General features: G+C 39.0%; 1 pseudogene; it reads left to right on the forward strand.

Moving 5' to 3' along the window:
* Positions 1–833: 833 nt before the first annotated feature.
* Positions 834–25,964, forward strand: LOC114892585 (annotated as a pseudogene).
* The last annotated feature ends 676 nt before the right edge of the window (positions 25,965–26,640 follow it).

The following is a 26,640-nucleotide window of genomic DNA, read 5'->3' on the forward strand; positions in this document are numbered from 1 at the left end:
AAAGATCTTCCTAAGGTGAATTTTCAGATGTTTTTGGTGCTGGTTTTACTTTTTTTTTTTGCGGTACACGGGCCTCTCAATGTTGTGGCCTCTCCCGTTGTGCACAGATTCCGGACGCGCAGGCTCAGCGGCCATGGCTCACGGGCCTAGCCGCTCCGCGGCATGTGGGATCTTCCTGGACTGGGGCACGAACCCGCGTCCCCTGCATCGGCAGGCGGACTCTCAACCACTGCGCCACCAGGGAAGCCCTGGTTTTACTTTTTTTAGAGACGTAAATTATTATATTATTGATACACCATTGTGAGAATTAGGCTGCAAGAGCATTTCCCACGAAGTTTTCTCGGGTTTAAGTAGTTTTGTATGCCTACCGAACAAATCACCCTTTAAGTCTCTCTGTCCACAAGCTGGCAAAGGCAAGGACTGGGAGTTATTCAGGAATGTCTAGTTTTATGTCTGGGACATAGTAAATACATCACATATTTTGATGAATGAATAAATGAATGCAAATTTGTTTCCAGCCTTTTCAAATAGCTTTATATTGAGGCAATGTAAAAGGGACATGCTATAGAAATTATTTCCTTTATTTTATTGAAGAGAAAATTTATGCACAGAAAGTGTTACTCTGGGTCAGCATTGTTCAGTAGAGATGTAATCCAAGCCACATACATAATCTTAGAATTTTTAGTAACCACATTTTTTAAAAACAGTGAAATTAATTTAAACATATTTATTTGACCTAATATATCCAAATATTATCATTTGAATATTTCGTAAATATTTTTTAAATTGTTAATGAGCTTTTTCCAGTAAGCGGCCTGAGGTGACCTCTAAAAATGGTTCACCATTCACTTCACCCAGAAAACCCCACAAACATGCAAATCAAGAGGTTCAAACCTTCGTGTTCACTTTAAGAACACTCGTGAAACTTCCCAGGCCATTAACGGTATGCATATCCTAAAAGCCACCAAGTATCTGAAGGATGTCACTTTACAGAAGCGATGTGTGCCATTCAGTCATTACAATGGTGGAGTTGGTAGGTGTGCCCAGGCCAAACAGTGGGGCTGGACTCAAGAGTCGGTGGCCCAAAAAGATTGCTGAATTTTTATTGCCCATGCTCGGAAATGTAGAGAGTAATGCTGAACTTAAGGGTTTAGATGTAGATTCTCTGGATATTGAGCACATCCAGGTGAACAAAGCCCCTGAGATACGGCACAGGACTTACAGAGCTCATGGTCGGATCAACCCATTCATGAGCTCTCCCTGCCACGCTGAGATGGTCCTTACTGAAAAAGAATAGATTGATCTTAAATCAGAAAAGGAGGTTGCACAGAAGAAAAAGATACCCCAGAAGAAACTAAAGAAACAAAAACTTATGGCCCAGGAACAAATGCCGCCAAAAAAAAAAAAAATGCAAATAAAAATAAAAGCAGGAAAAAAAATTGTTAATGAGATAGTTTGCATTCTTTCATTCATATGAAGATTTGGACATTTGTATATTTAACATTTAAAACACATCTCAATTCAAACTAGCTACATTTCAGGTGTTCACCAGCTATGTGTGTCTAGTGGCTATTGCACCGCATAGTACAGCCTTGGGATGCAGCAGAGAAAGAACTTCAGCCTTCTTCTCTTCCCATTTCTCACCATCCCACAAATACTAAGCACCCACCATCTTTTACCAGAGAGAAGGAAACTATCAAATGAGGCTCTCAACCTGTCACATATTTGAGAAACACTAAATTGAGAGACTGAATATACAAATGGAACATGTCAAACTTTACATCTCAGTAGAACTCTGACCCACAACTTCCAGCAGCTACTAGCCAGGAAAGGCACACCACAATCAGCCTAGAATGGTCAGGACTTGGCCCATGACTGACAGCTTTCCTAATTTTTGCCCCCTCTCCCAACTCAGGATCATTCAGAGAAGGCCAAATATGCTCCCCAAACCAACCATATAAGGTGACCTGATTCTAGTTTTCCTACCTCTAGCTTCCCCATGCCAACAGCCTTCAGGTTCACCTGAAGCCTTCCTTTTTTTCCCACTGTAAAGCTTTCCCACTCCCCTACATCCTCTGAGTCTCTACCAAACACAAGTGATGGTGGCTGACACCCTTGCTATACAGTGAGTTCTGAATGAAGAGCCTCTGTTTATTCTCACACGGGTGGTCTTCGTTTATCTCCACAAAATCTTTGATTAGTCTTTTCTTAATGTCTAAAATAATCAAACTTCCTCTTTTAACTTTCCTTGTGGGTTCAGTTTTTCATTTTATTTGTAACATTCATTCATGCAATGACTATTTCCTGTGTCTTAGTAGGTGTCGGCCACTATGCTGAGTCTTTGAAAGTAAGTAAGGGACCAGAGATTCAGTCTTTTCTCTCAGGGAGCCTAGAGCTTAGCAAAAAACATATACAAATAAATTTTTAATAACATTTGTAATAAACACTACAAAGGAAATCAGTTACTCGAGGAAATATATGCACTCCCATGTTCACTGCAGTGTTATGCACAATAGTCAAGATATAGAAACAAACTAGGTGTCCATCAGTGGATGAACGGATAAAGAAAATGTGGTATATACATACAACGGAATATTACTCAGCTACAGTAAAGATGGAAGTCCTGCCATTTGTAAAAACATGGATGAACCTTGAGTATATCCTGCTAAGTGAAGTAAGCAAGACACAGAAAGAAAAATACTGCATGATCTCACTTACATGCAGAATCTAAAAAAGTTGGAGCAGGGAGGTGGGAGAAATGGAGAGATGTTTGTCAAAGGGTACAAAATTACAGTTATGTAGGATGAGTGAATTCTAGAAATCTAATGTACAGCTTGGTGACTACAGTTAATAGTAATACTGTAGTTTACCTGGAAACTCACTAAGAGAGTAGAAAGAACTCAGGTGCCTTCACCACACACAAAAAAGATAACCATGTGAGGAGATGGATTGATTAGCTTGAATGCAGTAAGCGTTTCACGATGCATGTATATCAAAACATTATTTTGTATACCTTAAATATGTACAATTTTTAGTTTTAAAAATAAATTTTAAAAATTTAATGTAAAAATGCACTACAAAGGAAAGTATATTATGATACCTCAACGTTTCAATTTTTGTAAGATATGAGTGCCATTTCTTCCCAAGGAAAGACTTTTATTCTGCTATTTAAACTTCAATAAATGCTTGGCAAAAGGAAAAATACTGTTTTCCCAATAGATCTGCACACTGAAGATCAGACATTTTTCCTTATTGCCCTGTTTCCTTATCCCTTTTTTGCTTATTTCTCATTTTACTTCAAGTGAACACTCCCAAATGGTTTCTGGCACTCTTTCAGCAAGAGATAAAGAAAGGAGACAAAAAGTTTTCTATTAACTAAAATAACTATAGCTCACTCAAGGGTAGTTTAAATAATTGTTCTCCACTTTAATGTTTATTAATAACTATTTTATCCAGGCAAAAACTTTGCCAAGCTTTGATTGAGTTAAACCTGAAATAATTTTCATTACTGCTGAATTTCAGATAGTTCAAAACCCAGAATCCAGAAGTGTTTTCTTCTCTCCACTTGGGTACCTATTAAAATTTCACTGAAATCATTTTTAAATCTTGGAAAACTACATCAACTTAAATAAGTGTAAAATTAATTTTACACTTATTTGAATGCTGTGTGTTTTTAAATCATTCTTTCATTAATGTATTTCAATTTATATGGATTTTCTTTGGCTAAGAAAAATAGTTAATTAAGTGGAATATTTGGTAAAATAATGTATGAAATATTCTGAGATCTGGAGCCTAAACTAGATGCATCTAACTTAATTTACCTTCATGACAGTTTAAGCAGTTTACCTGAGAAATAACTTCAAAAAATTTCTCAATTATTAATGATATATATGTCATTATTATCTTTTTGTTGTTTATATCCTTGGACTTCTGATATCTTACTGGTCTAACATCATAAAATCCAGGCTGACTCAACTAATTTGAAGTGAATGTATGATAGCATGTCTATTGACCTCACTTAATGATACAAAGTCAAGTTTACCTTTCAAAACCATTACTTAAATCGTTCAGAAATTTTAACTGCATATTTTATAAAATTCTAATTGCATTATCAAATAAAATATGAATATTCTAATAATGTATATTTATCAAAATAAAACTGTGAAAAATAAAAGCCTTTGAATTCTTCAAAATAAAATAACATCAAACATCAAGATGCTATTATTTTCAAAAGGGAGTCAGAATTCCTGGATAATTGGAATAGAAGTTACACTCCAAGCAATAACTGTCCAAAGAATCAGTTTTCGCTTACATTGTACCATGTCAAAGATAAACTTTCACTCAGAGCTCGGCCACAAATTAGATACCTCTTGGTCCCTGTGAGTTTAGGTAATTTTATGTCCTCTGAAAAACCACTCCATTTTTCTAAAGTAGTATAACCCCTTCAACAATGAACAGAAAACAAATAAGGAATTCATCCTGCTATAACGCTTTCTTAGTTCAGAGAACAATTTATACCACACCTGTGTAAATCATAAGTGCAAGGACCTCTCTGCAGAACAAAAAGAACATCTTTCCTGTAATCTGGCTGTCTGTCTTGATCTCACACAATCTAAAAAGGCTTTCCTCAGCTGGGCCTGAGGAACAAATTCCTGAAGATCTTTGGTAAGCGATCACGAAGGACAGACACGAAGCATAGCGTTCACCCACTGTATGACTAGGGAAGGAACCACAGAGATCTGAAAGGGCTGCCCATAGGCAATCTGCATACACATCCCCATCTATGCTCCCTTTTCTCTCACTCTTCTCACAAGAATAACTTTTTCAAGAATGCCTCTTCCTGGGATTTGGATCATAAATTCATGAGATACTCATACTTTCCATCAGTATGGAGTTTAGTTATTCTTTCCTCCAACTCACTTACATAATCTTCAGTTAGGCTGTTTCCAAGACCCTTCAATCTTTAAGTCTCTCTTTTTTTTCCTGCAACATTTCTCCTAACTGCTCTTAATGCATCCTAAGCTCTCTCTTCTCTAAATTTCAGTAGTTCTTGCTGTCAGCGCCTATCATCAGACATGTACCCTATACTGTTCTGTATGCTTTTTTTCTACATGTTTTGCCTCTCATATTGGCCTGGGAACAGGGATATTTACTGTACATTTAGCTGTGTATAACAAGAGACCAAAAATACTTGCAGTGGAAAAAGTCATCCAAAAGAATGTTTCCTAAATCCAGGAAAGGGGAAGATTTTGCATGGGTTTACCCTGTAGAATTTAGACTATTAAATTCTACTATATGAATTAACTAAATTACAAAAAATAAAAATTTTTATCATAAAGATGTGTAATGTATTTAATAAGCCCAAAAGCTCTGATCCTCTAAACAGTACCTTGTTATGAAAAAAATGTACTACCTGGAGAAGCTGATAGCTCTAATCTAAATCATATAAAGAAACTTGGTCATTTGGACTATTTGAAATTTTCAAGAGGCGTTACAAAAAGTCCAAGATCTTGTCATATTTGCCTCTTAAATGTGTTGAGCTCTTCTTAAATAGGAGTTGTTACTATGAGAGATTTAGCCAAAAAAAAAAACCAAAAAAAATCAGAACATCCTAAGGAAGATGAGGAAAATAAATACACCATCAAACAGCATGAGGCTCAATGAAAATGAACACCCACATCTCTGCGTCTCCCTGCCGCTCTTAGAACGCTTAGGGAATTTGAGCAGCTCAGTCAAGCCTACTCAGCACTGCATCACCAAAGCACAAAATAAGACCTGGAACAAGCAGCATTTTTTGTCACACATCTTGCTTTAGCCAAACCTACTCAAAGCAGTTTCCTTTTTAACAAAATGAACTAACAAACCTCCCCCCAATTTTTTTTTTCAGTGATCAGCACAGCTGGAAATAGCAACATTCTGAGCAGACTCTGGCCCTTGGTGTGAGCCTACATAAGCTGTTTTACCTCAGCTTGCTCATGTGGAAAATGAAAATATTGTATAATAATATCTCATAGAGTCACTGCAGGGAGTAACTAAAGAACTGATCATATACGCAAAATACGTTTTATAAACTAAAACCCATCATTTACCTCTCACCTGTGAAGCCTGTCCAACACACTCATACAGCTTATTGTCACCTACCAGTTAGTCTTAACGTAGACATCATCCCAGTTACTTTCCTAGCAATTATATCTACCTCCTTTCATTCACTTCCAACCTGGGAATGGAAGCCCCTTCGGCTATCAGAGGTAGGTGATCCAGTCAGTCCTTTCTGCAGCAGCCATAAAAGCTGGGGCACAGACATGCATACAAGTTCCTTCCACGGAGAAACTGGTGACTTGGCGCAGGTAGGAAGGAGCAGGTGGGAGAGGTGTCCTCCAGCTTCTCTGGGCTCTAGGGAGGATTACAGCCAGCCTCTAGCGCCTGCTCAATTAGAAGGCTGGCCCTCAGGCAGCAGCTTTTAAGGTATGCAGATAAATCTCTTTGAGGGCAAGACTGGCAGAAGGGCTATTTTGCCCTCTCCCTCTGCACTGAACGCTGGGGTGATAGCCTTGGTGAGTGTTCACTCACCCTTTAAGAATTGCTTCTCAGCCGCATAGCACAGGGAGATGAGCTGGGTGCTTTGTGTCCAACTAGAGGGGTGGGATAGGGAGAATGGGAGGGAGACGCAAAAGGGAGGAGATATGGGGCTATACGTACACGTATAGCTGATTCACTTTGTTATACAGCAGAAACTAACACACCATTGTAAAGCAATTATACTCCAATAAAGATGTTAAAAAAAATGTCAGGTAAAGACAAAAAAAAAAAGAATTGCTTATTTTGCTATAGTCTTGTGAGTCTTGTGAAAACAAGTCCCACTGGCTTTCAGAGCTAGATGTTTTGGGAGCCTGACCCTCCCTGGGAGTCTCAAATGTTGGGGTGGTAGACGTGGGGCTCAAACCCTTTTCTCTTTAAGGAAAAGCTAGGAGTTGGGTCTTCCCTCCCCCTTGTATGGTGCTGTGTCAGGGGTGGGGTTTACGGTGACAGTGTGTCTCAGCCTTTCCTGCCCGTTTTGATGTGGATGTTTCCTCATTTGTCTGATGAGTAGGAGTCCTTCAGCCAGTTTCTGGATCCTTTTCCAAGGAAAATGCTCCACATGTGGCTGTGCGTTTGGTGTGTACGTGGGAGGAGGGCAGCTCAGGAGCCTCCTACGTCACCACCTTGGTCAACTCCTCTTGACTTGGTTTGTGGGTTTTTTGAAAGAATACCACAGAGGGAAAGTACCCTTCTCATCACAGCATGCCAGGGGTACCTGATACCACATGACATCACTAGGGATATTAACCTCAAGGCTTAAGTAGTGTTTGGCAAGTTCTTCCATGTAAATTTACTGTTTTTCCCTCTAGTCTTTGGAAGTGTGAGTCTTACATCATTCAGACGCAGGCGGATTTAAATATGATAGAGAAAAATAAAGGAGGAACAACCAGAGAGACAGAAAGAAAACCCTGAAAGAGTATTACCAACGTAGCCAAGAAAGATGGAAGCATTTCAGGAGCAAGTCCATGGTGAGCAACGTCAAATGCCGCAGGAAGTAAAGTAAGGTAATTACTGAAAAGTGCCAAATGAAAGGTTGTGTTGACTTTAATAAGAGTAATGTTAATTGTTTGATGGAGCAAAAGAAGAATGCCATGGGCTGGGCTAATTACAGAACGCGGATGTAGAGTGTAAATGACATACTCTGGAAGCTTACTGTGAAGGAAGTATGTGGAAAGGGTGGTGGTTAGGGAGACAGTCACAGGGTCAGAGGAAGATATTGAGGGGTTTTATGTATATATACGTATTTTTTTAACGTGGAAGAGACTTGAGAAAATGTGTGTGCTGAAGGGAATGAGACATTTGAGAAAGAGAGGAAGGGGGGGTAAGGCTTAAGGATCTAGGCAACTTGGCTGGTAGAATAAGTACACATGGGGGGATGTCAATATCTGTCGCGAGATGAGGCTAAGTTAGTCTTTACTGAGCCATAATGTCTGAACTATTACTGATTGGTTTGTCAAGAAGGCTTAGAGCTTTAATGAGACAGAGACTACCAGCTCAGAAAGCAGGTCTCTCAAAAATACTAATAATATGTAATTATTATTATAATTATAATACTGATATTATTTCTTAGATGTCTCCAAATCACCAAGAAGATGTTCTTCCAGATTTTTAGTTGACATTCTGAAGATATTAAGTAATTAAAAAGGAAAAAATATTAAGTTTATGGTGGAGAATCCTGGCAAGCACTGCCTTAGCCAAGTGATCAAGGTTAACATTTTCAGATAGCAATAAAAAATCAGTGTTCACCATGATATGACAAACTGAGAAGGGCACATCGTTTCTGAGTTATCCTTCCCAAAAAATGTATAACCTCAGTCTAATCATGAGAAAACAGACAAATTCAAACTGAGGAACATGCTACAAAACAATTGACTAGTATTCTTTCAAATTCTCTCTGAAGTACCTAGATTACAGTATCGGATGCACATTTCCTGAGTTGTTTTACAGATGCTAAAACCACCACCAAATGTAAGAAATTAACTACTTGATGATCGTGAGCACGTAGCCCCTATACCTCCTGGCACCTAAAGAATTGATAATATTCACCCTTGTGACACCACCCTATTACCTCACCATCAACCAATCAGAGAATTGTGCATGAGCTGATCACATACCCTGGGATGCCCCTCCCTCACCTTGCCTTTAAAAATGATTTGCTGAATGAAACCCATGGGGAGTTCAGGTGCTTTAAGCACTAGCTGTCCTGGACTCCTTGCTTAGTGCGCTGCACTTTGCTTCACCACAACCCAGTGTCAGTAGAGCAGCTTTACCACATGAGAGCCAGCGGACTCAAACTTGGTTCAGTAACAATGAGAGACAAGGAAAACTGAGGAACTATCACAGACCAAGGTAATATAAGAACTGAAGACAATGTGGGATCCCAGATCGGATTCTGGAGCAGACAAGGAACGTTAGTAGAAAAACTGGTGAAATCGTATAAAGTTCTGTTCTATAATCAATAGTATTATTAATTAACCAAGGTTAATTTCTTAGTTTAGATAAATGTTTTATGGTTAGGTAAGGTGAACATAAGCAAAAGCTGGTTAAAGGGCATGTGGGAACTCATTTTTGCAACTCTAAATCTAAAATTATCTCTCAAGGAAAGAAAAAAAGAAGAAACACAACAAGTAAAGTCCCACTCTTCCCTCTGCAATCCCACTCCTCTTCCTCTTTTCTCCCAAAATTTTCTAAGTAAAATTCATCATTCTTATCTTAGCCTTCAGAAGGCCCATTTTATCCTGGCCCCAACTTCATCTCTAACTTCCCTCCTGCCACTCTCCAACGCTCTTTAATCCAGAGAAACAGAAACACTGAATATTTCCTCAATGTTTCAATGTGTATAATGTCTCTGCACCTTCAATCATACTGTTCCTTTTGCACAGAATGCCCTTCCATGCCTATATCCACCAAATACCTACTAAAATTTCAAAATGGCCCAAGTGCCTTCCAACCTCATTAGAGATTTCCTTACCCTGTGTTCTCAGAGCAGTCTGTGTATTCTGATATCATAGCACGTATCACACTGCATGTCACACCATCAGTATGGATTTATTTGTCTGTCTTCTCTACTAGATCATCAGCTTCCTCAGAGTTAGAGCTCACGTTTGACTTAAGGGTCCTAGAAATTTTTAAGACACTCAATAAATGTTTGATGAAATGAATAAATGAATCGATGGTCCAGCCAACAAACCCAGATTGAATTTGAGTACCTGACATTACGTAAACATATTTGTAAGTGGCAACAATAACCTTAGCCTCCTACTTATGTTTGATCAAAGTGAGGACAGTTTGTAATCTCTTTTCAAACCGTGAAGTACACTATGAAATTTAAGCAAACATCAAGGATTTACCCAGTCCAATCAGAGGAAAACAAAGAGCATAAAACACCAGAAAATATTTCCAAATACATAAAGTAGACAAACGGTGAATATCCTAAAGTATAAAGAGTTAGACTGTGGTTTCCTTGAGGGTAGGGGCTAGCACATAGGAGGTACTGGTGTGAATATAAATTGATACAAGTTTTCTGGAAAATCACTTGAACTAATAGATCAAAAGTCTTTTTTAAATGTGCATAATCGTGACCCAGCAATTCAATTTCTAGGTATTTTTCCTAAGGAAATATTTGGACAATTAGGCAAAGACATATGTAGGAGGCAACATTTATGCTAGCAAATATTTGGAAAACAATCCAGGTATTCACTAGTAGGGACGGGTTAAGTAAGTTATGACACATCAATTAATTTAAGTGTTAGTAGTCAACCATTAAAAATCATGTTATGCGTCTGTATTTATTAAGATGGAAAGCTATCAAGACTGTATTAACTGAAAAACAAATGAGGTGTTTTTTTAATCCCAATTTTACTTTTTATATTTTTAATACCTGTATGTATTTATGTGTATATTTATATGTGTGTATATGTTTACATATATGTGTGTGAGTAGTATATTCACATACATATCTATATGCTCAGATTTCCTGATCATTATCTTCCCTTCTTGCTTCTGGAAGAAACATAGCTGACCACCATGTGGTCTCACTCCATTCTGCATCCCATAGTCTGCTCCCATCCCACCTTCAGAGGAAGACAAACACAACTATTCTCCTTGGAGTCTGGGGTTGACCTGTCACGTTTCACAAACCCCTGAGAAGGCAATGAAAGCAGCAATGATAACCCAAGCAGTCCCCAAAGAAATATAACTTGCTCACCCAATGCATGCTGAATGGGGGGATGAGCAAGCCAGACAGAGGAGACTAAAGCCTCCACTGTCATCCTGTAATCGATTTTACCTAAATGTATACTTCTTCCAAAATACGCTGCAAATCAATGGAAAACTTTTGTAATACATGAGCAATTTATTTTATAGACAGTTTGGGGAAAACACGTTGAATTTACTATGTACTGTCATACACATGAAGGCATTTGAGCCTCACAAGCCAGTGATGTAGGGAGGAAAGGGATGCCCTTTTTTCATTTGAGGAAACAGGTTCACAGAAGTTATGCTGTTCACACAAGACCTCTCAATGAGTGAGCGGTAAAGCCTGGATTCAAACTCAGACTTTCTGATTCCCATTTGTGAGCCCTTCCAGGTACAACAGGGCATCCTAAACTGGCCTGATTGTAAGAATCCCCTGAGAAGCCTAGAAACAAATTCTGAATTCCAGACCAGCCTTCTCCCTGATGATTCTGATTCCGCAGGTCTATCTGAGATGGAGCCTGGAAATTTGTATCTTTTTAGAAACCTCACCAGGTGATTTTTATGATTGGGTCAGTTTGAGAAATGCTGATTAACACTATTGCATATATCCCTTATAAAGAGAAATATTTATTCTCAGTCACTACTGTGTTTTCAGATATTAAGATTAACCAAGACAAGGGCAGGGCTTCTGCCTGGGGACAGGCCTATTCTATTCCAAACGTGGTGCACCTTGGACCTTTTTTGGCACATACATTCGGTTACCTCTGTTTGGTTGTCCTCACCATAGGCAGCAGAAACCACACCTTTGGCCTGACAACTTTCCTTCCTCAGCTGATCTCACCTCCCCTGTGGTTGAGTCTACTTTATGCAGTGGCCTCATTTTCTGGTCTCTTCCATCTCTCCCTGGACCCTAGTGCATGAATCTCCCTCACAACCTCTTCCTCAGAGGCTGACCCACAAGCTGACTCAGCTTCCTGTCCAAATCAGCAGCAGTTCAGCCACTGAGCAGTGTCTACTTGCCAGCAGAGAAGCTTCCAGAAACACAGCTTCTTCCAACCGACGTTCCACGATCCTCACCACACACTGATTTACCACTTCCTTTCCTCTAAAGAAATGAGGCTGCTGACAGGACTGCTCGCTGTGCGTGACTGGCTGAAAGGGCTAATGGGAGGCCAGTAACCCTCAGAACAAAAGACCCTTTCACAGCTCTGATGCAGCCTACCCAACTAGAGTGCTGAGGGGCCCAGCTGTCACTGCTCCGGTGGGGTGGGTCCGTCTGCAGTTGTTTCCCAGCAGTCCTTGGCTGGGCTATGTTATGACAAAGCTGTTCTCCAAGCCCATCCTCAAGGCTCTGCCATTGTGTAAGTCATATTCAGCTGTCTTACTCAAATTTGAGTAACACATGAGAGGTAGAGATTAAGTGCTTTGGGCGTTAAAAGAAGTGAGTGATGACTCTAGCCAAGAATTTAGAAAAGCTTTCTGGACTGCAGTGCACTTGATCCGGACCTTAAATTCTGAGTTGGATTTGGACATGTGATAATGTCTAGAAGGACATATGAATGGAGGAAGAAAGCATAAGCAATCATAGAGAAAAAAAAGTGGGGGGCAGGGGGAGGGTGATGAGTTTTTATTATTCTTGTGACTCCAAAAATTGTCTTAGCTAGTTGGTTTTTCACACAGTCTGATAGGCTGTAATTCTTTTTGGAAGTCCAAACTTGTGAGGAACTTAAAAAAAAAAAACTAGATTAATCAAGGAAAGAGAGGAACTAATAGTTATAGAATACCTTCTATGTGACAGGCATCCTAAATGATCTCACTAAATCCTCAAAACAATACCTGGGAGGGGGGTATTACACCCACCCACCCATTTCACAGATGAGAAAAATGAGGCTTAAGAAATTAAATAAACTTGTCCAAGGTTACATCACTTACAGGAAAAAAATCAGAGCAGGTATTCAAACTGAAGTTTGATTGCCCCTAAATCCCACATGGTATCTACTAGACCATACTCTTCCTTAGGATGATGTAAAGAGGGTCATAGCATTATTGTAGGGCATTCCTCAGCCAAGATCTGTGTACCTGGGGTCTGAAGGTACAGGTAACAGAGTTCCTGTTACAAGAGGTAATTTAATTTCAGTAATACAACATCATCCACCACATTAAATTAATCATATTAATTTGGATTTTGTTGGTTTTAACATATTGTTTTTACTTAATTTGTAAATTTATTTTGGTCTTATATTTGTTTAATAGCTAAGAGTATATAATTAGTGTTATATTTATACATTTTAATATAATTTTTAAAGGATTCACTCCATTTACAGTTATTACAAAATACTGGCTATTTTCCCCATGTTGTATACATCCTTGTATATTTGTACATTTCAAGTAACATTACAATAAAAATATTTTTTCAACATTCAAAGGATTGGAATTTTTTTCCATTAAAAAGGCTCCATGTATTTCTCAATTCTGAGAAAGACCGTATTAACACATTGTTCAAGCATAACCATTAGCCATAACATAGACTTTTTTCATGTTGACAAGTCTGTGGAGAAACAATATGACTGCATGATGCAAGAGCTGAGATTTTTCTACAACTTCATCTTATTCGTTTGCACCAGGGCAGAAAACAAAACCCAGGATGGTGTGTCATATGAAATTGTGAGTATTCCATTCATGTTCTGTTGAACTGAAGTCAAAACTAATTGGGGGGAATCCCCTGGCAGTCCAGTGGTTAGGACTCCGTGCTTCCACTGCAGGGGGCACAGGTTTGATCCCTGGAACTAAGATCCTGCATGCCATGTGGCACGGCCAAAAAATAAAATAAAATAAAATAATCCCTAAAAAAAAAAAAACCCAATTGGGGAAGAAACTCTTTTTTTTATATTTATCACTTTTAAATTTGAAAATTTTACAGATATTGAAAAGCCCTAGATTTTTTCAAGTTCTTCCTCCAGATTAAAGAAGTAGGGACATAATTCCTGTCTTGTTAGTCCCACAAACAATATAAATGTAAGATATTTAAGTCACTTTAGTTATCTGGGTGATAATACATATTTTACATTTTTATAATACATTTCATAAATGCACATATATTAAATATTTGTCATTTATATCTCCCCTTTTCTTCTTGTTCTCTTTCTCATTTCCAGTCTGTTCCTTCTATTATGGTAAGTGGCAATGAATATTTAAGAGAGGATTCCTTCTTTTCAAAAAGGAGAAGTCATATCCTGCCTGGCAAATTTTTAAAAGTAAGGAACAAAGAAGGCACTGACTTCATCTCTAGGTAAGGATGAATAACTTTAATTACTCAGTGAGTATAAAATTTAACACAGGGCTTCCCTGGTGGCACAGTGGTTAAGAACTCGCCGGCCAGTGCAGGGGACACGGGTTCCATCCCCGGTCCGGGAAGATCCCACATGCCGCGGAGCAACTAAGCCCGTGTGCCACAGCTACCGAGCCTGCAATGAGAAGCCCGCGCACCGCAACAAAGATCCAATGCAGCCAAAAATAAATAAATTAAACAAATAAATTAAAAATAATAATATATATATAAGCATAAATTTTAAAAAAATTTAACACATGCTTTAAATCCCTTACTCAGGCCCTTAAACCCTGTGCCTTCCTTTTTTATTTTATTTTTTTTCAATCTTTTTTTTATTCAAGTATAGTTAATTTACAATGTTGTGTTAGTTTCAGGTGTACAGCAAAGTGATTCAGATATATATATATTCTCTTTCAGATTCTTTTCCATTATAGGTTATTACAATATATTGAATATAGTTCCCTGTGCTATACAGTAGTTCCTTGTTTACCTATTTTATATACAGTAGTGTGTATATGTTAATTCCAAACTAAACCCTGTGCCATCTGACCCAAATGACACACACATACATCATGCAGTCAACACCCATCCCTACTTACGACCAATGTCTTGACCTCTGTCATCTCATTTCTGCTTTATGCTTTTTCTTCTAGTTACAGAACTCTAGAAAATTCCCCACATTTGCCCCCTCCACCATCCCACTCCTCACTGACAACCAATTTGGCAAATCTAGTTTCGAACCTGGATGTCTTCTTCAGATATGGTTTCGTCTTTTGCCTCCATCTTTCTGGCTATTGTGGATGACTCGTACCCAAAAGGCTGCCCACATCCCTGTGTGACACTGACAAGAGTAAGCAGCCTGGTTTCCCTTGATAAGAGATTGTAAACATTCGAACTTAAAAACTTGAAGTCAGAAAAAAAAAATGTTTAAACATGAGTCTGCATAAAACACCACCCAAACATTTGATAGGGGAGGAGTGAAAGGGCATATATAGAACAGAAACCTCCCAGGCAGACCTTTATATTATTTTCGGAACATAAAGGAATGAAGGGCACTGTTTCTGTGCAGAGGAGGCGTCTGCTGCCACTTGCACTGGCCCCAGAGAAAGGTGCCCCTGCCCAAAACAAGAACCCAGAGTGACTTGACCGCCTCAGTCACCACCGTATCCCACAGTGCCTAGAATAGCCTTCTCTGAAAAGTCAAAAAGGACATTATGGAAATTTCCATGTTGACCAGTTCCACTGTATTTAAACATTCTAGAGGATGTTATTCTCCAGGAATTTTTACTTACATTTCACCTCCTACAGAACTAATATTTTTCTTCTCATGGAAAAGACAGAGAATAAGAAATCATTATTCTTCATACAGTGTCCATACAGTGTCTACAGCTTGTTGCAAAGGAAGTTATTTTCTTCTTCAGATTTCAATCTTTCAAGTTTCCTTGTCAATCCAATTTTCTAATATTTTTCTCTCTCTCCCTAAATGAGTTTAAATATACATATCTGGAGACATTACTAAAACATTAATAAGGGGATTTTATACAGTAGGAAAAATCACCTGATTTCATCAAATGACCCAAATTTGACAAATTTGAATTTTCGGAACCAAACAGGACATATTTGACAACAGGACTGTACAGACTTCTGAGTTAATTAGAAACTCTAGTGTGATAAAGCCAACCACGTGCTTAAAAAGACTGATTAACAATGCAGGGAAGACGGGCTCCACTGCAGGAAGACTTAACAACATATTTGGGGTTGCGACTAGTTGCAACTAATAATGCAAGCAGTATTCATTATTTTGTTTTTATATAAATCTTGTTAAGTGGTAAAATACAACTGACTTTCTGTGTGCAGGAAAACGTCCTGTGTAAGTGAGACAGCGTGCAAGGAACACTAGCAGACCCTGAAAGAGACCCAGAAATCTGTTTTTGATTTTTTAGAAAGTCTACCACGATAACTCATCCCTATCATAGCTGTAAGTACTTCCTAGAAGTCAGAGAAGTGTCCTTTCAAACGATTTCACATTAAGAAGGCTGTGGTCGGGCTTCCCTGGCGGCGCAGTGGTTGAGAATCCGCCTGCCGATGCAGGGGACACGGGTTCGTGCCCCGGTCCGGGAAGATCCCACACGCCACGGAGCGGCTGGGCCCGTGAGCCATGGCCGCTGAGCCTGCGCGTCCGGAGCCTGTGCTCCGCAACGGGAGAGGCCACGACAGTGAGAGGCCCGCGTACCGCAAAAAAAAAAAAAAAAAAAAAAAAAACGGCTGTGGTCTCCCAACCTACCTCCTTACACGCCTTCACGATCCCACTTAGCCCACTCCATGATTAACCTCACAGATCACTGATGAGCTCAGAAGCCTCATTAGTTATCACTTTGACAGAGAGCCTACCTCTAAGGGGAATGGAAGGGCAACACGGCACTTGTCTTTATCAAAGCACTCATCACACCATGTAAAAATGACCCATCGATTTGTCTGACTCTTGGTAAGCTCCCCTGGGACTGGAACAATGCCTTGTTTGCTTCCTATTTCCTAAAACGGGCAGCACAGCACTTAGCACCTGGGAAATAGGAGGCACTCAGTAAATGTTTCTGAATGAGAGAATAAATTCTGTTGTAAAACACTGGGCAAACACGTTGTAATGTGTCCCTCCCATGTAGTTTATAAAATTTTGGACTTGGGAGAGTGCAATGTTCCCAAATTTTTATTCTAAAAATTTTATTTGCCTAACAGTATTGTTAAATTTAGTCCTAAGCTATGAGAATGAATTGATAAAGTGAGTAAAAAAGGTGACCTTGGTAGTCTTTTCTATTTTAAAAAGTCACTTAGAGTTTGTCACATTATATCATGTAATTGATCTCTACAAAGTAAATGTATCTAATTTGAACCCTGAATATGCCGATGAGTGCTATATAGAGATTACTATCACATATGTCCTTAATTCTATCAGTTTCATCTTAGAGCTTAAAAAGAAAGCAACACACACACACACACAAGCAGCATAAGAAAAGGCCAATGGCATTGTAGGGTAGCAAAGCATATCATCCCAAAATACAGTCATCCCTCGGTATTGGGAGGGAATTAGTTCCAGGATGCCCCTCAAAATCCACAGACGCTCAAGTCCTTTATGTAAAACAGCATTGTACACTCTGCCCTCCATATCTGCAGGTTCCGGGGTTAGTCGAAACCCTGGATCTGGAACCCGTGGATAGGCCAACTGTGTGTCACTTTGGCATAAGGATTATTTTTAAGCGGAAGGCAATTGAGAAAAAGCAGATACAAGAAAAGCTTTCTGCCCTCCTGTGTGCCTAAAACAGAACATAAATGTACAAAGGTGTCCCTCCTCCCTCTCTCTACCAGGAAGGACAAAAGTTAATCACAAGAGACATATTTAGATCCTCATCAGCCTAGAGATGGCACCAGAGGAATCTATATAACAAATTTTACTAGCTAGTCCTTGTCTTCCATTAGTTTCTCATATATTTGCCTTTCCACTATTTGCTATCCCTAGAGATTCAAGGTCCTTTTCCTTTGTCTTGTCATATCTCTAAAAATGTTTTGTTCCTCTGCTAAAATGCTAACAAAACCTCTGAGTTACTCATCTCTGGTACTCCCACGTGATACATGCATGGTGCACATGTTAATAACCATCTGTTTGTTTTTCCCTTGTTAATCTGCCTTTGGCCAGTCTAATTTACAAGGCCACAGCTAGAGAACCCAAGATGCGTAGAAGAGATTTTTCCCTCCCCATCAGCATCAACTATGTAGAAACTAAAATGGCATTTGTGGCAAACCCCAAGTATTTTTGTGTAGGCAACAACCTATATTTTGTATTCTTATTAGGTTTATGCATAAAATAATTATTCACAAGGTTTTTTATTTATTTAGTTTGTATGTTTTTAATTTCATCCTTACTTCCAATCTTTAAGAAAGTATGACTGAGAGTACAGGAAGAACAGAGTATGTGGTGAGGTAAGAAAATGGCAATAACAAGACTATTCTGAACAAAAATGGTGAGGGTACACCATCCATTGTTGATTTTTAGGGATCAAATCATAGAACAACCATTAACATTTTTGAATCGTTATATCTAGATAACTCTTCAAAACACACACACAAAATTAAAGGATTCCCTGAAAGGGTATTGGAATTTTATAGTGGAATAAGCCCACTATAAAAATATGATACAACTGAATTTGTTCTATCTACCCCATATTAACTTATTGATAAGCTGAATAGTGTTCCTTCTACAAATAAATGATACGGCCTGTTTTACATGAATTGTTTTGGAAAGGAGTAGTTCCAAGGATTATCCTTCTCATAAGGCCCTGTGCTACAGAGACTGGCATGCCACTTAAATTCTCTTTGTCAGTTCTAATGATGTGTCTAGACATGCAGAAGGAAGTAAAAAATTGAAGCAGTCAACTACATAATCTGGACAGAAAATCACATACAGCTGAAATATTGATTGGATAAAAGAAAATAAACTTCCTGCTAGTACTCACTTTTCACTGTCTGCTCAGACACAATTCTTATCTGGAATGCAATACCTGGGCTCAAAATTGGCATAAAAAGATATTTGAAAATGTATGCAATCCATCTAAATTGTTGGTTATCAGTGTACCCTCACTACAGAAATAGGGACCACTAATCACAACAAAATAAACTCCAGTTCTCTGTGGTCACAATCCTTAGCCATAACCTAAACTTGCATGGACATTACCCCAAATAACTGGATAGGAATTGGCATTTGGACCAAATATGCAGATTGGATGAACATGCAGATATACCATCTGATCTTTGGATTTTCAGTTTTTCTACATATTTACAAAATATCTATTAACTAAACCTTTTTCTACAAATACAAAAGCAAGACTGTAATTTCAGTGGGTTTGATTGGGCAGACAAGAAGAAAAGAAGGTTCCAGGAACCCTACATGTAAGTTATTTCATGTAATCCTCACAAAAATTCTTCATTCTTCCATTCAACAAAAAATGACTGAATGCCCACTATGACAATGCAGTTAAAATAAAAAGAGATGGCCACTCCCCTCGTAGAACTCACAGGGAGATCAACACAGCAAATAATCACCATTAAGCTCAGTGCTCTAATGAAAAGAAATATAATTCTCTGAAAGCATATGACAAAGGAAAATGATTTAGACTATGCATTTCTCATTTCAGAGATGAGACTACAGAGGTTAAGTAACTTGATCAAGATTACACAGCCAAGGTGTCCTGGAGGTAGGATTCCTTCCCAGTCCTGCCTGGCTCCAGAGCCCTTGCTCTTTCCCTTGTTCCTCTCAATCTCATTAAGACAGCTGCATGAGAAACAGCAAGCCGGAAAGATTCTTTACGGTCAATTATACTTCCCTTTCTTCCAGCCCTTCTAGTTTAATATTTCCTAAAAATGTCCCTCTAAGTTTGAGGAAAAGGTTTGCAAATCCTTGCAGTATTAATTAATTCTGCTTTTATTTAGATACATTGCACCTCTCTGGCTCCATGCTGGGACGTGATGTGGCTAGCTGAGTCAGTCCACAGAATCTTGGTCAGTAGTTATCATGTGTATTATAAATACCAGGCAGGGGATAATGATGAAAATAGTCCTGAGACCTAGAGCAACCACAGGTCTTATGGTAGACAGCGTAGCTACTGCCCTTTTGTGTAAATTAACATTAGAATTTAACATTCAGTTGATTTCACACTTCCCATATTAGTATTGGAGGTAGACCATATTGACCAACTTTTTCACATTTTGGTATGTCACGATTAAGGTGACCGACTGGTCCAACTTTTCCTGGAACTTTCCTGATTTTAAAACTGGAAGTCCTGATCTTGAGAAACTCAGGCCCAGGCAAACAAGGATGGTTGGTCACCCTAGTCACTGTGCTACTCCGGGATTAGAGAGCTATATATTTACTTGACCATTTATTTTGAAAACACAGGCCAATGTGTACTTATTTGGTGATACTGCATTGAAGTACATGGGGTGCTCAATGGATACATGAAAGTTCAAAGCATTGCCCCTCATTAGCAATGCATATCTCACTACAGTATGCAAAACAGCAATGAATGTAGTATATTAAATGCAGGATTTCCATCAATCCCTACATACAGGTACACATACACATCTGTAATGCGTTGCCTCAGATGATTTGTACCTTTGCTGTTTATTTTAAATAAAACTGTGCCTTTTGCCTAACCTGGAAGAAATAACCATGAGCTTCACGTCTGAGGAGCATGCATCCCACTGCACACAGCCACATATTCCAGTACAGTTTTGGCAGACATCATCCCACCAGTCCCTTAAACAACTCCAGGGAACTTTCCCCCAACTTTCCCCCAGCAGCAGCAACTTTCCCCCAGCAGAAAAGCAGGAACTTTTTCCTCAATGCAGTAATTACTGCGTGTCTTGATAGCGTCAAACATGGTGTGCTTCTAAACTTCATAGCTACACTATAAAGTTTACCAATTGGCAGGTAAAGTTTTTTGTTTTTATATTTTCCTAGAGAAAACAAAGTTAAAGGGTCAAAATTGGTACACACTTAATTCATGATTCTCTGCTTAGTTCAGTTTTACCAATACAAAAAGCTGCAAAAATGTTGAATACCAAAGCCAAATTGTTACATTAGTGGAATTCTACAGCTCTGACAAACTGAGAATCGTATTATCAGTTTCTTCCAGAGCAAAAAAATTACAATTATGACAGCAGGAGCTCTAACAGATGAAAGGGCATGTACGTGACTACATGTACGTGACTACGTGACTACTACTACCACATGTAGTCATGCTATAGTCCACCATGTGAGTCAGCATCTATTTTCCAACAGCCACAATTTCCAGATTCAACTGGTGCATTATGTTACGGGCAAAATTCAGCCTTCTGGAATCTTAGCACACCTCCAAGATAATCAAAAGAAATTGTACACAATCAAAAACAGACTTGGGACAAAAGTAAATAATTATTCCAGGGTGTTACAGGAAAAAGTCCCACGGCCTGAAAAACATGTTCAACATGATTATTATAAGTGATTAAGATATTTTTCTCTCTTCCTTATGAAAAAAAGAAGTATAACTATGTCAACAACACAATGTTATTTTCTTAGTGTTGTTACTTTTGATATTTGATATAAGTGAAAAACAATATTTAATAACTCTTGCTATTAAAAATAGACTCAAGTCCCCATCTTTACATCCAGCTTCATCAATCAGAGAGAAAGTCAGTCAAGCCAGAAGCATCCTAGAAGGAAGAGCCAGCTTGTTTTGCTGTCAGTATTACTCTTCTTCTCAATGCAACTTACCAAAGGTCCTTTGAGGATTCATGTTCAGCACCCTTCTAGGCAAGCAGAGCATATAGTGTTGGTCTTGTTACTAATTCAACAGCTACCAATTATGGAATACTTAATGGGTACCAGGCTTTGTCTCAGGCAAGCTGCATAAATTGTCATAAATCCTTACAACTATGAATGGTAGGAATTGTTTTTTTTTAATTTTACAGATAGGGAAACAGACACAGAGGGTTGATTAACTCTGCAAAGATCACCCAGGAGGAAGCAGCAGCAACTGGATCAGATCATGAGTCTGTGGGATTCTGTCCATATATCCATGTATACACCACGATGCTTTAAAGTGTTAAAACACAGCATAAATTAATATTTTGCTTCTCTCAGACTTCTCTTTAGAAAACAGAAAAGTTCTAAATTTTATAAAACACTGGTTTTTGTTTTATTTTATTTTTTAAGTGCGGCATGAATCAGTCATCCAGGCTATTTTTCCTGTGATATTTGAAATATTTTAAACACTCGACACTACAATAAAAACATAAATTATACATAACATAAATTGACATAATTTATGTCATAAAAGTAAAATCATTTTGTTTGGATGCATCCTAATGTCTATGAAAAATCTTAGGAGTTGGAGGCTTACAGCATTCTTTCTTGTTACTGTTTTGTTTTCATTATTCTCATCTCCTTCTAAAAACCACTTGAAGGTGATCAGAATGTTAAAGTCCAAATAAAATAAGATAGCTAATTTTTTACAATTGTAAAATGACTCGAAATAGATGCGTTAAGTGTCTAGAATCCGATGATTACGGAAGTTAAGCACTAAGTTTAGTTTTGAGTTTCTATCAGTTATAGAAAATAGGTAAACAAGTGAGAATATAATTCTCATCATTCATTCTATTAAAAAGCAAACAAGTTCCTCAGAAGAGTCAAATATTTTTCTGACAGTAACTCTTGAAAGAGATTTTTTTTAATTACTACCATTTAGTGAGTATCCACTCTGTGCTAGGCCCTGGCCTTGGCAGAACACATCTATTTCCTTTTAAGAAGAACAAACATTATTTCAATCTTTCTAATAGGCTTATGGAATAAAATATCTTTGACTAGTTTTTTAATTGAGTCATTCTTCAAATGAGTATTTTTTTTTTTTTTTTTTGCGGTACGCGGGCCTCTCACTGTTGTGGCCTCTCCCGTTGCGGAGCACAGGCTCCGGACGCGCAGGCTCAGCGGCCATGGCTCACGGGCCCAGCCGCTCCGCGGCATGTGGGATCTTCCCGGACCGGGGCACGAACCCGTGTCCCCTGCATCGGCAGGCGGACTCTCAACCACTGCACCACCAGGGAAGCCCCAAATGAGTATTTTTTAATCTGCCTTCTATTTAAAAAAAAAAAAAAAGACGATACAGCATTAACTATTTATTAATGCAGGAACAGCATTTCTGGAAACTGAGACAAATAAAAGATGATACAGCCTGGCAATGTCTGATTTCTGAGGAGCTGTCCTAGTGCAGGAATAGAATGAAAGAAACGAGAGAAAGGAAGAAAGCTAATCCTTTCACCAGCTCTGTGAAATATCAAACACCTTAGGTAAGCCTTTGACATTTGCAAGACTACAGTCGGTTTATAGATGAATTCCTTAATATGTTCCTGCTTCATCGTGCTCTTTGTTGCCAAAAAAAGCCGATATGCAAAAACTAATGTTAGAATTCGGTAGTATTGCTAAAAATTCTCATGGGTAGAATCTGTCATCCTGCTTGTGTTTTAAATAAGCTGATGTCTATTTTGTAACTTTAAACAGGTAACATTCACTTTAGAACTTGAAAATATATACTGTTTTTAAAATGGGGAGTATGATTACTTAGGATGTAGTTTATATCGTTGCTGTAGGTAAACTCAGAAATTTGCCTTTGTATTTTATACTCCCCTTCGGTTTTGTTTTCAGTATTTAAGATAAGCAAAACCTACTTTCTGTGATTCTTTATTTCTTTGTGCTTTTTTAAATGAAATGAAGCAATTACTAAGAAGGCATTTTCACTTTTATATTTTTTGTATTATAACATTTTTATGTTTAGACACAATTGGTCAGCCATTACGATACTTGAAGGAACTCAAACTCAGAGTTTTTGAAGACCACAAATGGATTATATAGAAATAAATGGAAAATATACTATCCTAGAATATTAAATATATACACTTACAAAGCAGTTAACTTATGGTATATTTACATATATTATGAATGTGATTCAGAGGGTCTAGTTTCTGGTGAGAACCAAGACAACATCTTTGCTGTTGGGACTCTGGACTCCTCCTTTTCTGGGTTCTGTAAATGTTTTCCTGCTGTGTGGCTCAGTTCTGAACTTGCATGTTTTGATCTTGTATTAGGATGCTTATTACAACAGACAAAAAACACTTAGCTTTTCATGAATTTACTCAAAGCTCATTTGAAGTCATTATCTGTATTTGGGGGACAGTTTACATTCTCCAGAAATCACACTCAAATACCTCCCACTGCTTATTCAGAACCAAGGTGGGCCATTTTCTCTTTAAATGGAAAACAATGAATCCTCCCCGTATGTGTTGTATTTTGGGGACCAAGGAAACAGTCCCCCCCAGATCTCTTCCAGGTGGAGTCTGAGCTGACACTGGCTTCTCTCTTTTCAGGAACACGGAATCCTAACACGTCTAGGTAACCCAGTTAATTCCACTCCTCAACTGGTCTTCAGCTCAGGGCCTCTCTACTGTAAGCTATTCCATATCTGTCCGCTGGAGAAGTATGCTCCTCACGTTGCACTGAGCTCCTCTTATGTGAGTCCCATAACTGAATTCTACTGTATTACTTTCAATTTATCTGAAATATCAAATGGCTGGTTTGAGAGAACTGAACACTATCCCACAGCAGTACCATGTCCGTGAGCTCATTTCTTCATGTTCACAAGCTCATTCCTATTGGTCAGTGTTTCTCAAAGAGTGGTCCACATATCAGAATACCCTGGTGAGTTCATTAAAAATGCAGACCGGGCTTCCCTGGTGGTGCAGTGGTTGAGAGTCCACCTGCCGATGCAGGGGACACGGGTTCGTGCCCCGGTCCGGGAAGATCCCACATGCCGCGGAGCGGCTGGGCCCGTGAGCCATGGCCGCTGAGCCTGCGCATCCGGAGCCTGTGCTCCACAACGGGAGAGGCCACAACAGTGAGAGGCCCACGTACCACAAAAAAAAAAAAAAAAAATGCAGACCTCCAGGCCCCACTTCTTAAAATCTTTCACTAGTAGGAATAAATCTAGGTGTGTATTTTGTTTTGTTTTTTTAATTTCCTAGGATGAATACCAATTTATCCATTTACAGTGTGTCTTCAGGGAAGTTACCTAAACCCTCTCAGTCTCCCTGAGCCTTAGTCTTGTCAGCTGCAAAATGGGAAGACTAAAAACTATCATTCAGGCCTATTTGGTGTAACCTTAGTAGGCAGTTCATGTTCAATAAATGATAGATTTTTGCTTTTGTTTTTTTTTTTTTTGCTGGATTGCTATTGGGTTTGGGGGTTTCAGAGGGCTTCCTGGTGACTATGGGCAGTTGATACTCAGCAGCCTTTGCTGCCTGGGAACTGAAATGAAAAGAACAAGGCCAACGGTTGTTCTAAATCCCTCTATGCACAATAAATTGTTTTAATTAAATTTAACTTTTTTTTTTTTTACTTATTTTTTTAAAAACCAAGAAGCACAGGGTTTCCCTGGTAACACAGTGGTTAAGAATCCCCCTGCCAATGCAGGAACACGGGTTTGAGCCCTGGTAGGGGAAGATCCCACATGCTGTGGAGCAACTAAGCCCATGCACCACAACTACTGAGCCTGCGCTATAGAGCCCCTGAGCCACAACTACTGAGCCTGGGAGCCACAACTACTGAAGCCCGCACGCCTAGAGCCCGTGCTCTGCAACAAGAGAAGCCACAGCAATGAGAAGCCCGTGCACCTCAAAGAAGAGCAGCCCCCGCTTGCTGCAACTAGAGAAAGCTCGCGGACAGCAACGAAGACCCAACGCAGCCATAAATAAATGAATAAATAACTCTAAAAAAAAAAAAAAAACAAGAAGCACAGCAGGTTGCTGATTTAAACTCCAAAATGAGCTAAATAAGAGTCATCAGTAAACAGCAAGTACTGGCCTACACAAAGGGGGCTGGTTAAGATATTAGCTTTTAACTTTATGCGTCAACTTAACCGGGCTACAGGGTGCCCAGATATTTGGTCAAACATTATTCTGGCTGTCTTCGGATTAGATTAACATTCAAATCCATGCACTTCGAGTAGACTGCCCTCCACAATGTGAGTGGGTCTCCTCCAACCATCAGAATAGGACAAAAAGACCAGCGTCCTCTGAGCAAGAGAGAATTCTCCAGCACACTGCCTTCAGACTGCATCATCGACGACGGCTCTTCCTACAGCCTTTTACAGCAGAATGCATTCAGACTGGAACATCTGCTCTCCTGGGTCTCCAGACTGCCCGTCTTCCCTCTGGAATTGCAGCAATGGCAGCCTGCTGGCCCACCCTGCAGGTTTTAGACTTGCCAGCTTCCATTAATATGTAAGCCAATTCTATGGAATAAATCATATATATATAAAATATATATAGTCATAATCATATACACACACATATCATATTGGTTCTGTTTCTCTGGAAAATACTGACAAATACAGAGGCCTTAAATAATAGGCCAGGTCAAAGAGCCTTTCTTCTGTAGGTGACGGGAAGATTTTAAAGACTTCTGAGCCCAGGAGTGGCATGACCAGGGCCGAGCTAGACTGCAGGAGTCTGAGAGTGGAAAACGGGATCCTTTCGAAAGGAGAAACCAGAAGCAGGATGGTCAGTTAGGAAGTTACTATGAGAGTTTGGTGTGCTGGCATTAAGCAAAGAGGGAGATTGATGGAAATTTTTAGGAACAACAGAACTTGGTGACTAATTAGAGGTGATATCTAAGCAAGAGTCAGGGCACAGGTGTCAGGACAGGGATCCTGAAAAACGGTGATGTCCCGACACCTGAACAGAAGTGCCAAAAAAAAGAGTTGGTTTGTTGGGAAGCATTTATGAGTTCAGGTTGGAAATATCGAATTTGATTTGCTAGTGAGACATCTAGGACATCTGGAAAACTGAGAGTAGTATTAAAAGAGAAACAATAGTAAACATTTATTAATGAATTGCTGTATGCTAGGTACAAGGCACAACACTTTACAAGCCTAATCCATTGTAATCTTCCCAAGCAACAT

The sequence above is a fragment of the Monodon monoceros genome, unplaced genomic scaffold, assembly GCF_005190385.1.
Source record: "Monodon monoceros isolate NGI ecotype Baffin Bay Population unplaced genomic scaffold, NGI_Narwhal_1 Super_Scaffold_1, whole genome shotgun sequence".
Lineage (NCBI taxonomy): Eukaryota > Metazoa > Chordata > Mammalia > Artiodactyla > Monodontidae > Monodon > Monodon monoceros.